General features: G+C 40.7%; 1 protein-coding gene across 3 annotated transcripts in view; it reads left to right on the forward strand.

The window, feature by feature from the left end:
• LOC102674111 (5-hydroxytryptamine receptor-like) overlaps nucleotides 1–14,505 on the forward strand; it is a 45,566-nt gene that overhangs the window by 24,519 nt on the left and 6,542 nt on the right. The gene's annotated exons all lie outside the window — the stretch shown is intronic.

The following is a 14,505-nucleotide window of genomic DNA, read 5'->3' on the forward strand; positions in this document are numbered from 1 at the left end:
GTGAATTTTTCTGAAATTCCGAGCCGAAAATTCGGTTATCCCCCGGTGGGCCGCGAGTAATTAAATGGATTCATTTCACAAACAGAGCAGATTTCGAGGCTCGATCCGCGGGGATAAGGGACGCGTTTTCCAATGTATGAGCGTTATGTTCATTAAAGTTAACAGGCCGGTTATAGAGTTGCCTCTGAATCCAGATGAAACGCATCCGTTCCAAGTTATCGATGATCGCGCCTCCATTTCGAAACAGTTTGCGCGGGGGATTAAATTTCGCGATTTAACCGGGGTATTAGCCGAACGATTAATCGAATTCTCGAGCGATCGTGGATGTATATATATCGTTAATGAAACGACGCGCGAAAAAGTAATGAGAATAAAAGAAAAGGAGGAAAGTTTGGAAGGACTTTTCTTAAAACGAACTTGAAACGGTGATAATGATAATCGTGCAAGTTAGCTAGTTAGTTATGGTTATTGTTTTCAACGGCGAACTAGGTCCAATTTCAATTTCGTTCCTTCGTTTTCCGGAAGAGAAGGGTGGGAGGGAAGGATTGTTTCGCGTTTAATTGTATTTACGAAAAATCTTTTTTAGAAAACTCGTCACGCTTTCGGACGATGATGCGTAATTAAAAGGGGTTCCCCCGTTATCGAAGAAACCCCTCGTCCTTTCTTTGAGAATTAATTACCGTTTCGAAGTTGGTAAGGTGTTTACAACTGGTGAGCAACTTACACAATTGCTTACCGCCCTCGGAACATTTTCTCCCCTCGTCCCATTGTATCTCGCCCTCGCGCGATTAAAGTTATCATTTCGAAAGTTTTTGGAACGTTCGAGAAAATTTTGAGAAAAAAAGAAATATCGAAAAATCGAGGATCCGAAATAATTTGACGAGATTGTGAAACGAGAATTAAAATGTAGCTCGTCTCTGAACTCGAGAACTTTGATCTTTCGATGATTTATTAATCCACGTAATTAATCGTAATTAGTCCCTCGAGTTTCAAAAAATATTAAATTGAATTATCGTATCGAACGAAGTCGCGACGAAATCATGGAAACGGAAAGAAGAATAATCCACGCTCGTAAAAATTCCTGACGTGTATCGAGGATTATAATCTCGTGGCCTCGCTGTTTCTATCGCATTTGCACGAGGATGGAATAATATCTTCGATTCGAATGAATTCACACCGATTCCTTCTTGTTTCCTTTCCCATCGTGACCGAGATTGGCCTCTCCTGTTCGAGGATTTTGTCAGAATCCAAAGCTACGGCTTAAAGAATTGCCAATTTCACCGATCTCAGTGACGCGGAGTATAGTTCAAAAACTCCATTGCATTGCAGTTTCATTATTATCGCTAAAAATACACGGTTTTTTATCTTAGGTAGCTACACTTGTAGCTGCGCGGGTAAAAGTAGTAAGGATTCGGAGTAAATAATTTAAGTAATTTAAAATATTCAAGATTAAGGAGTAACAAAGGGATTATTATTGCTTCCACTTTTCAGAATTGGTTTGAAAGTTTTCCTATATTAAAGTAACTAGAAATTCATTTAAGTTTCAGCAGTCTAAGTAACGTAGTCCGTGTTTATCCATCAAAGGGAAGACACATCGAAGAAATTTCGCGGCCTGTAATCCTCGAGGAGCGAAGGTGCTCGATCTCAATCTTCGAGCAATTCCTCATTCCAGTAATGCACATGACTGATATCCAGTTGCCTGGTTAGACAGCGCAATGAGCAGCTTCTTATTAGGCTAGGAAGAAACTTCTTCCCGCGTTATCGTCCCGAGAATTATAGGCTGCGTTCAACGGTTCGAAACGATTTGCATACGATTCCATCCATTCGCCGTTGCTGCCATTTTGATGTTGAATTGCCACAGAATTAATCGGCGGTTGCCGCTGAAATTCACGCTCCTCCTTCACGCTAAACACATTTCGCCATTCCCACGTGTATACTTGCCTCTATCGCGCAGACGGGGATGAATAATTTACAGAGATTCTCAATTTCTCCGCTCCGTTTAAGAAAAAAAGAAAAAGAAAACCTTCTCTCGAATTTCGAGACTTAACTCTCTCGAAAAGAGGACGATTCCTCGACGTCCTTTTTACCAATTACCAAATTTCCCAAATCTTTTTTCTTCCTTCTTCTCGAATCTTGAGTCTCGAAGCTTTTGGAATTATTCCAAACTTCGATTCGCTCGAAGCTTTCGGGAGAACCTCTGGGGAAACGCGTCCCTATCCAACTCGGGAGTTAGATCCGCGGTACAAACGCGGGCATTAAACGTTTTTGGAAAGCTTTGACAATGTTACTTGTTACAAACGCGGGCAAGTTAGTCAAAGGTTCCCCAAGTATTTGTAATTGGCCTCTCTCTCGGAAGGTGGAAACGTTGTCAAACAATTTCCACCTTCTGGAATTCTCTTAATTAGAACGAGCCACTACTACGTCTTCCTCCATCTTAATCTATTCGATCCTGGCTCGCCACTTTTTCCTTTTCATCCCTTCTTGATACATTCGCGATCCAACATTGTACGACACACTCTTAACACCATTTATACCGTTTTCGTCCCGGTACAGGCAATCCGATCCTCCTCCTTCCCTTCTTTTCTCCCCCGCCGATTTATTTCGAGACGTCTCGACCGAGAACCAAGATGGCGCCAGGCTCGTTCAATTTTCTATTCGGTACTCGTGGGAATACGGCCACGTTTAAAGCACATGGCGTGGAAACGAAGTCGCCATGGTTTCCTAGGTGTACGCCACTCTTTTCTCCCTCCCCCTCCTCTTTTCTTTTCTATTTTCCGTCCACCCCTCGATCTCTCCTTCCTCCCTCTCTCTCTCTCTCTCTCTCTTTTTTTTTCCTCGTCCTTTCGCTTGATGACCGCTCGTTGCGCGACCTCTGCGGTAATGTAATTGGAAAGCTTGGCCGGATGTCGAGCATCCGGCGGTTGCTCGTTCGTTTTTCCCCGTGCAACAATGCGAGTCGCGTTTGGTTACACAAGGAATTCAGTGGCCGCGAATTCCTGATGCGTTGCACCGCATACCGACAAACGTCGAGCATTTTATTGTTGCCCCACTTAGGCGGTTCGTTTCGGCCCTCGTATTTTATAGAGAGAGAGAGAATAGGGATAAATGTATCTTGAGAATGTCATATTAAATTCTCAAGATGGAAATGAGGGAAGGGGTGATTTATTAAAAACACTTGTGAAACGGTTGTATCGAATTGCAAATCCATCCATCTCTGTTATATGTTTATGTTTGCGAAATGCTTAATATTCGAGTGACAATTTCATTTCGCAACATTTATTTATCATTACTCTGAATGGATGGAAACGGGCCATGATTTATAAATGGATGGCGTATGTTGTTGGCTTGTCGCCGCATTTATGCGGCCATACTACTTGTTTCCAACTTTTTATTTATGCATGTCATAACTGTGATTCCAGCATCAATTTCATAACTTTGCTGATACATATTAATGCAATTTCTATTGTATATCGTATCGCGTGAAAGTATGTCGTTTTATAGTTTTATACGTTTTATACAAACATACTTATGTATATTTATCGTTTTTCTCCTATTTTTTTTCTTTTCTTTTTCTTTCTTTTTTTTTTTTTTTCTGTTGCGATCGCCGTAGGGATTTTAGCCACCATTTTTCAGTTTCGCAAATAAGTTTAGAATATCCGCGTGCAATATCCGTGAAAAGGATGACAGAGATGAAGAGTTGTGAAAGGTTACGGCTGTATATATATTCCAGTCTTATCCGAAATTTATCGAACGATATCTTTTTTCGTGTTTACCTCGCTTCCGTGTATCGATCAAAATCTTTATTCGAGTTTACGTATCGCGCCGTTTAGTCCCAAGGAAACGAAGCGAGGTTTGTCTTCCTTCCAAAGAGAGAAAAATCGAACTTTTCGATTCTTCGAACCTGAATGGAAATGGATATTTTTAAAAAAAAGAAAAAAAAAAAAAAGAAAAATGAAAATTCAGTGCGGTCAAGAATCGACATATATATTTTTCACGGGTTGATCATCCGCCCGATTTTTAAACAACGCTTCCGTCAATATTGATAGTTGATTTTACGATAGAGAGTTGATTGCAAGCTTACTTTACCGTTCCAATAACCATGATGCGTAAAAAAAAAAAAAAAAAAAAATCAATAGAGACAAATCGGCAGCGAGACGTATGCACACTTTTGTATGTACCACTGTGCAATTTTATTCGCCACGACGAATTTTTGATTGTTTTCTTTCGACGTTATTGTGCCCCAATCCGGTTCACGGATCGTTAGACAGAAAAATTGTATGAAGAGAGACTTTTAAAAATTCATAAATTTTTTTTTTTTTCCTTCTTCTCCCACCCCCTCCTCTAGCTTTCGAATAACGAAAAAATTGATTCGTGCATTTAAATTACGCGACAACGACCGATACCGTACCGGTTTTAAATAAAAAATAATACTATGTTAATGGAATAATATCGATGGAATAAGAACGATAGAAATTTTCCATTCGATTTCGCGCGATTATACAAACGAGCACAATATTATGTATCCATAATATTTCCCCACCTAAGTTCCCAAGTTTATATTGTTCGCTCTTTCGTATCGAACAGCCAGTTCTCCGACCGGGATTTCGCGATTCGGAAGCATTCCGTTTCATCGCGCCGTTTATTCGGTTCATCGTTTCGAATTCTCTCCTCTCCTCTCCTCTCTCTTCGAAAAGAACAAATTCATTTCTCTTCCTCTCCTTTCCTTTTCTCTTAAATATCTTATCCCCCTTTCCGGCACCCTTTCTTCTTCTTCTTCTTCTTTTTCTTCTTCTTCTTCTTTTTCTTCCTCTTCTTCTTCTTTCTCTTTTATTCCCGAGAGTAAGAAAATTTTATTCCTTTCTCCCGGTATATATATTTTCTTGGACCTTTCCATCCTCCTCTTTGTATCCCACTCGTATTTATTTTACAGCCCCCTGTTTATTCCTCTCGAATCAATTTATTCATCTCGTTCCCTCGTTCATCTCGTAAACTCCCTGGCCAATATCGTTATCCGATAGCGATTTAAAACGCTCGTTTTAAATTAATCACATATTCTTTCTCATTGTTCCCTTAATAAACCGATAAAGGACACGATTAAAGGCAATGAATGGGAAGGGAGGAAATCACAGGGTGGAAATCAAAGTTCTTTTACCCAATTACGCGTCTCATCGCGGGCGAATTGATAGAGAAAATTTCGTGGAATTAATTCGGAATGCGTTCGGATTTCGTTCGTTTGGAGGACGGATGGATCTAAATTGGCGTTGTATGTTATATCGTGTAATAACGTTACGAATCGTTCCGGGATGACAAAGATTAATTTTATCCTCGGGGATATGAAATAGGGGGGAGGAAGGAGGGGAGGGAGATTTGCAATGGGATTTTGCCATCGAGAGATTTATCAGTTCGGAGACTGTTCGAATCTATTAATTTAATCATCTGTAACTTTGCATAACTCTGTAGAATTATTTCCTTCGTTTTCGCGGAAATTTATCGTTAATTTATCGCTGGAAAATACGTGGCGCGCGTACGAGTGAAACGAGATTTTTGAACGAACGAACGAACGAACGAACGGACGATGTAAAATCAAACGTGATCAATTGGCCGGGGCAAAGAACGGGGGAAAAGGGGGCACACAACGCTCGTCAAACGCTGTGATATCCTCGTCGAGGATAGATACTGTCTGATCGAGGGAAAAATTTAATCGAATATATCATTGGGGATGAATCAGCAGTTAACTAGCTCGTAACTTGTATCTGCAATTAACATACTCGCTGCAGATATAGGCAAATTGTGCCATCCATCATCTGTTCGAAAAGCGTCGAATGGGCATAAGTAAAACGTTCCCTTGGGAAAAAATGCTACGTTGAGAAAGAGAGAGAGAAACAGAACAGAAAAATACGTTTCTCTTTTCAACGTCCGCAAAATCTATTTCGCCAACGTCTCAAGCCCCTGGAACGTTTGCCTCATCTCCGTGAATAAGCTATTTGTTTTAAAGAATAAAGAGAAATAAGAACCGAGAATTAAAGAGGAAAAATAAGGAAGATGGATCAAAGGGAAATTGCTGAGAAACGTTTCTCAAGGTAAATGCACTTATTTCAAAGGCGCGCGATATTGCGACTGCTTTTAGCAGTGCACCAGTAGTAGTAGTGCGTTCGCGCTACCAGAACGAGTAGAGAAGGGTGAGCTCGTGCGAGAAGGTATCACCTAACTCGTAGCTTATTTGCGAGCAACTCGTCTCCGCGTTCCCAACATTTTCCTTGCCCCGCTTCCGTTCCCTTTTCCATTTCGCAATGCTCGGCCGCTTGCATCGGATCATCCCTCCATCCATTGCCGGTCTTCCACCATTTCGACGTGTATTAATACATCGATCGCCGGATTGCCGGCCTTTTCCACTTCATCCTCCGAGATGGAAACTTGGATTAACTTTATCCGACGTTGAAGTTGGTTGAATACACACGTATTCCTCCTCCTATCTAGTTTCTACCTTCTGAGAGAGCAAAGACGCAAAGATGCTCGCGTTCGTCCAACTTGTGATATCTTTTTCTTCTCTCTCTCTCTCTCTCTTTCTCGCGAAAAAGAGAGATTTCTAAAAATTAATAAACGACGGGATTAAATTTGACGCGAAAGAAAAAAAAAAACATTTCCATCTTCCTCCGATGCGAAGCTGTTTCATTTGTTTGCAAGAAAGATTTCAGCTTCTTTAGGTGGGCGTGCCACTGCATACACATTGTGCCCAACCTTCCCCTTGAAGAATGTTTCTGCGCATAAAAGCAGTTGGAGTTAACTGGTTTTCTTTGCATCGTATTCTTTTTTCTTTCTCTTTTTCTTTCTCTTTATTATTCCAAGAGGTGGAGGAGGGGACGAACGCGATATTTCGCGATTCGCCATCCCATTGTCCCGATTTTCCAACGCTTCGATCGGGATTATTTAGAGAGAGGGAGAGAGAAAGAGAATTTCAAGGGGATTCGATGGAGCGTGGAGATAGTTGTCTTTAAATTGCAACGCGAAATCGATCGTTTCTTCCGTAATGATAGCGTTGTGACGTCATTATCGATAGGGACGCGCGTTCCAAGTAAATTATCGATACGTGACTGCTACGCGCTGGGGGCTACGTTTTATACATCGCGAGAATTCGCGGCCAGCTTTCAATCGGTGTAATAAAAGCTGATAATAATAATAAAAAAAAAAGAAAAAAAAAAAAAGAAAAATCTTTCAAGAATGGAGCGATAAAATGGAAATTCTATCGGCAATTTTGGACGGTTTATCGTATTTACGAGAGAGAAAATCATTTTTCACTTTCGGGAAATTTGTTGGCTATTGAATTGAAGAAAGATCCGAGCGAAAAATAATACACAAGATTTTTATTTCTGAATATAGTATGGAACCTATGTGCTCGAACATTGCAATAGAATTACGTGGAAACGGGGAACGAAAAGAACAGAAAGAACGATCCAATTATTATTTTTGCTTCCGTCGTCTTCTCTAACAGTTTATAGATTCTATAATAAATATAGTTATATTATTGTTATATATGTTAACAAAATTATTACATTCCGCTTCGTCTTGTGGATTATTACGAAGGAATTTCTTCGTTTCAAACTGTTTCTTCATTAATCATCCGCAATATTGGAATTCAAGAGGAATCGTATTGCAATAATGTTTCGATCAATGATTCATGAATCCGTTGAATATGAAATTCGTAAACTGATAGAGTGATCGGTTTAACGAACGATATCCAACTGTGCATAACATGGCACGTTCCTATTTGACGTTGACAAACAAGTGTGGAACACGAGGGAAATAGTAAATCCAATAAATCGAGTAGAAATTTACAAAGTACACCGCGAGTTCGATCGAACAATTTAAATTTCGATTTCGTTTCTCGAATCTATGGGGAAAATTTCAACGGATTTATGACGAGAGATTTCAGAAATTCGTTGCGAAAATTCGTCCCTTTCGTCAAGATTCGTACAACTCGTAAACGGTGAAAAAAATTCAGCGTAGAATTTTTGACGGTGATGTCTCTCGCACGAGCTAATGAACGCTCGTGCCGGTGTTAACGCTGAAATATTTACCAGTGAAATGTATTCTCACGGTGCAAAAAAGAAAAAAAAATGATTCACGAGATTTTGCCTCACCGGTGCAACTTGTAAGATCACTTTGTCCTGTTAAAATATTCAGAAACGTGGGTAAAAAATTACTCTTCCATTTTCGATGTACCATTATCCTCTCAAAGAGACTCTTCCATCATGGAAAAAAATATCTTTCGATTTTCCATTTTTCTCGAAAAAAAAGATAATGGAAAACATAGGAGATATACTATTTTGACAATTATCTTTTTGAAACTTTTCTTAAACTTCAATCTTCACCTTCTAAAAATTCCTCGGTCGATTGTACATCGAGGGGAAGATGTGATCTCGTCGTTGGTCAAACGAACGCGAGGCTAAGAAGAAAGATTTAAAGATAGCCAGGGATCAAACGAAGGGACGATCAGCCTCGAGGAGTTGGCCTCGATTCGAATCGTAAAAGTTTCACGAGCCCGCCTGTATCGAGCCTTAGACCAACACTGCAAGGATCTTCAATTTCAATTGCATCCCTAGCAGTGGCTTCCATCCGAATTCACGGATAAGGGTTGGGGATTCTTTGAAAGCTTCCCTCGCACGTGGAACGTTTGCTCGGTATTCTTTCACCGGTCTCGCCATCCTCCTTTCCGTACGTGCACATAAACCACCCTTCCCCCAACCCTTCCTTCCGATTTTATTTCTCTCGATTCGTTATCCTCCGTTCGTTAGCCTCCCTTGTTCCACTCTGCGCGTCGATTTTTGATCGATCGATTTGCACCGTTCGAGCAAAAATCGGGTGGGATTGCGTATAGAGAAAGAGATAAATCTTCCTTTTCTTTTTTTCTTTCTGAGAAAACTTTAGAAAGATCAAGTAAATATGAAAATTATATTAATAACACATACAAGCATAGTGGAAACAGAGATAAAAATTGGATTAAAATTCGTAGTGATTAAATCTTTTCTATCTTTCTCAAGATTCGAGATGAAAAAGTAAAGGTTGATTCCAAATACTTTTGCCACCTCTTCAACGATCAAAGTTTCGCCATCGCCCGTGTCCTCGAAGTCTCCTCAATTCCCGTTAATGTGACACAGCTCGTTGTATGGAGAGGTTTCATGGCGAATTCGTGGAGAGACAGTCCTCTACCTTTCCGCGACATCTCGTCCCCAAGTGTCGAGAACTTTCAACTTGAGCCGCATCTTTCGAACACGTCTCATCGTTTCTCGGGGATAAATTTTCCATTCTTGGAAAGCTTTCGACAAATACTTCGGGGGCACGACGTCCTCTGCAGTCGGTGCAGGATTTTCACGGTCGACGACACTATCTTCTCTTCCTTCCTCCTTTTTACCCACGACACGACGTGAAAGACGATTGGACTCTCGTAGTAACCAGTTATCATATTTCTTATTTTTTTTTTTTTTTTTTACTTATTGTTGGCAAAAGGCAACTTTGAAAGCCAACACCTGTTATTATTCCTTTCGAATATTCGCCGGTGCATCCCTTTATTGAGAAACTTTCCTCCCCGTTTCACCTCCAAATCTCTCGGGCAAACTTTCCACCCTCGCTAAGATATTTATCCAAAGTAAATACATCGTCTTATGAATAATAATTCTGATCCGTAATCGGTTTCGTAAAAGTTCTTAATTCGATCGGTCGGTTAACATTAACGTTATTCAAGAGAGAGCGTGGCTTTTATAAAATTACTATCTAAACCGATTTTATTCGCGGTGGAAAGTTGAATGATATTTCTCTATTAGGATCTTCGTGCTCGAGATGACTGATGCAAGGATTTCTTACGACTACTCAGCGTTAAAAGGATCTCTCGCCGGTTTAACTACCTTTGCCGAGATTTTACTGCAATCTCGTCGGGATGAAGGTCTTAAGCAGCCCGTTTTAAAACCCTCGTAAACACGACGACAATTCAAAATGCGTTCGTTTAGACTTAACGTACATAGATGTTAATGCCAATCGAAATGTTGAAATTCTTTTCTTTTTTTTTTTTTCTTATCAAGACGAATAACTGACAATATTTTCTAATATTAACTCTTTAAATACGGATACGTGAAAAGCGTCGTTTGAGAAGAGATCAAAGTTCAAATGTTTACGCATTTATATAAAATTTCAATATCCAAGTTTAGAGGATGAAGGATGATAAATCCGTCTACAAACTCTATTCCTTTAATAATAAAAATTTGATTTTGCAAACATTCGCTAGATGATTTTGAAAAAGTGTAAATTTACTTATTTGTGAAATAATTATAAAACGAAAAGTGATTTGTGCATAAGATATGATGTTAAAAACCTATTCTTTTATTCCATACAGATGCATTTCATCCGTCGTTGTATTATTAATGCTGACGCGTTAGATATAGAAATCGAACGGTGTCGGTGAAAAAGTAGACGCGTGACTTATCGTTCCTCCGTGCCATTTCCTTCCCCTCTCCTTCCCTTATCATTTTCACGCGGAGCAAGCAAGCAAGAGAGAGGCGAGCACGCCAATTCTTATAAATAGTCGTGGAATCTCGATTTATTCCTCTGAGAAACACTAGGACGAGAGATTGCGGCCATTGCCTCTCTCCGCTTGCGTTATTTTTCAACCGGCCAACCCTTTATCTACCCCCTTTCCCGACGTTTCCGTTCCCGATGCAACTTCTCGTCTCAGAACACCCGGTTATTGAAAGCTCCCGCGTCCAATTGCTTGGCATCCTTCCGCTTCGTCACCTCGCCCCTTTCTTTCTCACGACGTTTCAACGATACGATTTGAACCGTTCTCCATCGGTTCAATCGCTCGTCCGTACGAAATCGTTTGTCTCGATGCAACGAGCGAGAGCCTAGAAGATGAAATTGCTTGGACTGAATTTTTTTTTTTTCAAACGAAAATCGATTCACGCCCTATCGTGAAATGTTTTTAGTATTATCGAAACGAAGCTGGAATAAGATGAATAATTTCGATCATTTCTCGAGGAACGGAGAAATTTCTTTTCGGAATCTCGAAAAAAATTGGGAAAATTGCTTGGATTCTAGTTAACGTTTTTTCGAGTAACTTGTAAGGGATCGTGTTCGAGGGAATATTTTCTCCAGGAAAATTCGATCCCGTTGCCGAATTTCAGAAAACTGTCCACGCCTTCGAAATGCTTGATCATCGAATCGAGTCGTTTATCGAAATTTTATTTTCACGAAAACTCCGTTACCCGAAACGATCCAAGAAAACCGATCGAATTTTCAAAGGTATCTCGCGATCGCGTGTGATGGACGAGGAGACCTTTTATCGGCAGCCAGCCTCCGGCCGGAAGCGGAAGATTATTGATCGAAGTTCGAGCACGAAGAAACGCGTTTCAGGGGGGCGCGTATCGGTTGATTGCGCGCGAGGGAAAAAATCCGAAAGGGCAAACGAAGTTCGCGATAAAATAAAGCTTAAACAGTGTTTACCGCGACACTCTCTATTTATTGAATCTTTCCCTCGCACTTTGTACCCCCGACGATTATGCGAGTCTCTGAAGCTTTATCAGAGAAATTATTTATTCACCGGTATGGTTGATAATTTATTCTAGATTCTAGGTTCAATGCGTTTCATACAGAGGGTTAGGGGAGATGCGCGAGTGAAAGGGCAAATCAAGGGTTGAACGGGAGATACGACGATAGCCTTCTTTTTACCCTTCTACCACCTTTTTGACGATCGATAATAATAATAATAAAAAAAAGGGAAGAGGAATTTCTTCGATTCAAATTATACGTGTCTTTTTCACCTTTTCAAAGAGAGAGAGAAAAAAGAGGAGGGGAAGGAAAATGGTTTTATTCTTTAAAGCGTGAAAAAATTTTCGCTTCGTTTCAAAAGAGAAGGGTTTTGTTGAACGTGCCCTAAATGCGGATGCATTCTGCTACTTGGGGCTTTTTTCACTCGAAAGAATCGCCGAATGCGCATGGTAAAAAGGATGCAGTTTTCCTTCTATAGCATTATCCCTATCTCGGCCACGCTTGTGTATCGTTCGTTATTGTTCACCCGCGTCCCACTTCACCCGAATACACCCTCGTTCCATTTCATCTCCGTGGATCGTCTTCCTCTCAATTATTTTCATGCTCGTTTTCCAAATGTTTTCGAGATAGGAAGGGAAAGGGGAGAGGGCGATATCGATATCGGTTAAAAGATATCTCCTCCATCGAAATTCCGAAATTCACGAAATCCTCCACAAGGCTACTCCGTATAATAAGTAAACGATTATTCGTGGAACATAGAGATAGAGATCCGGTTGAATTCACGATGATAAAACAAATTGTCGAAGGGGCAAAGATAGAAGAGGGTGGAGGATGAGGGGTGGCGAGGAGAGACAGTGAGTCGATGGCGAAGACAAAAGTCGATTGGCTTTCCAAGCTGGATTCCAATACCATGAATGGACTTTTAAGCAGGCGTGCGTCTTTCTCCTTTTCCCTCTTCCCCTCTCATCAATCGTTCTCATCCCTTCTCCTTTCTCAAAATCTATCCATCCAGGAGATTCTTCGAGTCGAACTCGATTTCGCACGCGTGAAATTTTTCGTCGTGGCATCGAACAGAGGACGTTAATCGGCAAAGGATATTCCTTCGTTGGGAATAGATTCTTTCCAGAAAAAAAAAGAAGAAGAAGAAAATACGCGAATTCCTTTTCGGTAAAAAATTCTTGTTTCGCGAGATTCGAAGATAGAGAGTTTTTAATCGCGCGTTTGAGAGGACGGGTATGAAGATATGAGGAGGATGGTTGTTAAAAATAGAGAAATGGGAGAAATGGTGGACAAAGTGTTTTTCTGTAAGACGTGTAGTTGAATTTTTCACAAAGGAGGGAAGAGGAGGATATATTATCGAGGAAAAATTTTCTCACATGAATTGTATGGTCCTTTGCGAGGTACCATTAATTTCTCACCCCGATCACCATTTTCCTTGGTAACTTTTAGCTCTTCTAGAGTACGGCGTTAAAAGTTCTCTGTACCGTGGTCGGTCGTCTCATTTAACCACCACCACCAGCTTTCGATTCAAACGAATCTTGCCCGATTACCCGTTTATCCGGGAGGTCCCGAACGTAAGTGGAAATTGAGTTCGCTTGAACCTACTTTAACGTTTAACGTTCGAGACCTTCTTTCGAACACCTTCCTTCGACCATCGTTCCACGGTTCGTTGTTAATTAGCTTCGACTAGCAAAATTCGACTTCCACTCGAAATCCTTCTCGATTTATCGTTTCCTAATTCATTAGAATTCCCTTCCTCCCTCTCCGCGAAATATTCTGGAATATTCGTTGGAGATCGATGAAGAAGTAATTACCAGTGCTCGAACAAATCCAGAGGAATTGATATTAACTCTATTCCCAACTTATAATTGTCAGAGAATTTTAAGAGAGCGACTCTTAGTTGGATCCGACTATTTATCCCTCGAAGCCAGCAGCGATTCGGCCACCGGCGAAGTAATATTCCTGAAATTGGCCCGACCGAGAAACTTCTCCCAAGTGATATTTGTTTAAAGAAGGGGAGAATCGGCATTGGCCAAGTTCGAGACTTGACCCGTTTTCAAGTTTGAACGCTTCGTTTTGCGCCAGACTTCACTACTGTTTTGGCACTTGTTGCGTGGGATCCGGGCATTAATTTTGCTATCTCGATTGGAATCGATCCGCCTTTGATTGCCGCGCTATCGTTCGATTTAGAAAGCTTGGCCAAATAAATTGGTAACGCGTTTCAATCAGATTCGTGCTCAATTTATGAATGTAATCTATCATACACACACACATATATATTATTAAAAAGAAACGAGTGATACGTTTTTATGTATTTTTCTTTCTTCAATGATCAATCAACGATCAATCAATGGATAAAAATCTTATATATATATATAATAATTCAACTTTTAAAAAGATGTATCAACTAGATTTTCCAAATTTCACATTGTTCGAACGCGCACGAAATTTGAAGATCAATCGATCGATTGGAAAAGAAGCAGATATCGCGACGATTGATCAATCAACTCTTCGCTTTCGTGTATTTTATCGAATTTAACCGAGATAAATCCGGGCGGCGTTGGCCAATTAGAGAAACTCACCGCGCGCCGTGGCTCGAAATGGAAAAAAAAATTGGAAAGTTTAGCCGCACGATCGGTCCACTGGACGGAATCCCCGGTGTATCGATTCTAATCTCCTTACGAATATGTTGCGCACTGACACGAGCGGATGATTTACGAGGCCGTTGTGGCACCCGAGCCGGAGATTCTATTGTACGCGAACAAACGCTTTCCAACCCGTCTACCATCCGCTCGATGATGCCCAGCCTCTTGGTATTCAGATAGCCCGTGTTCAACACATTGCCGCCCGATCGCACGGTGTTGCGATTACGTTCACGGATGTTCGTTCGATCGTCTTGCTTCCATCGTGTAATGGAAAGCTAGACAAAAAAAAAAAAGAAAAAAGAAAAAAGAAAAAAGGAGAAAAGGG

The sequence above is a fragment of the Apis dorsata genome, unplaced genomic scaffold (genome assembly GCF_000469605.1).
Source record: "Apis dorsata unplaced genomic scaffold, Apis dorsata 1.3 scaffold_53, whole genome shotgun sequence".
In the NCBI taxonomy this organism is placed as follows: domain Eukaryota; kingdom Metazoa; phylum Arthropoda; class Insecta; order Hymenoptera; family Apidae; genus Apis; species Apis dorsata.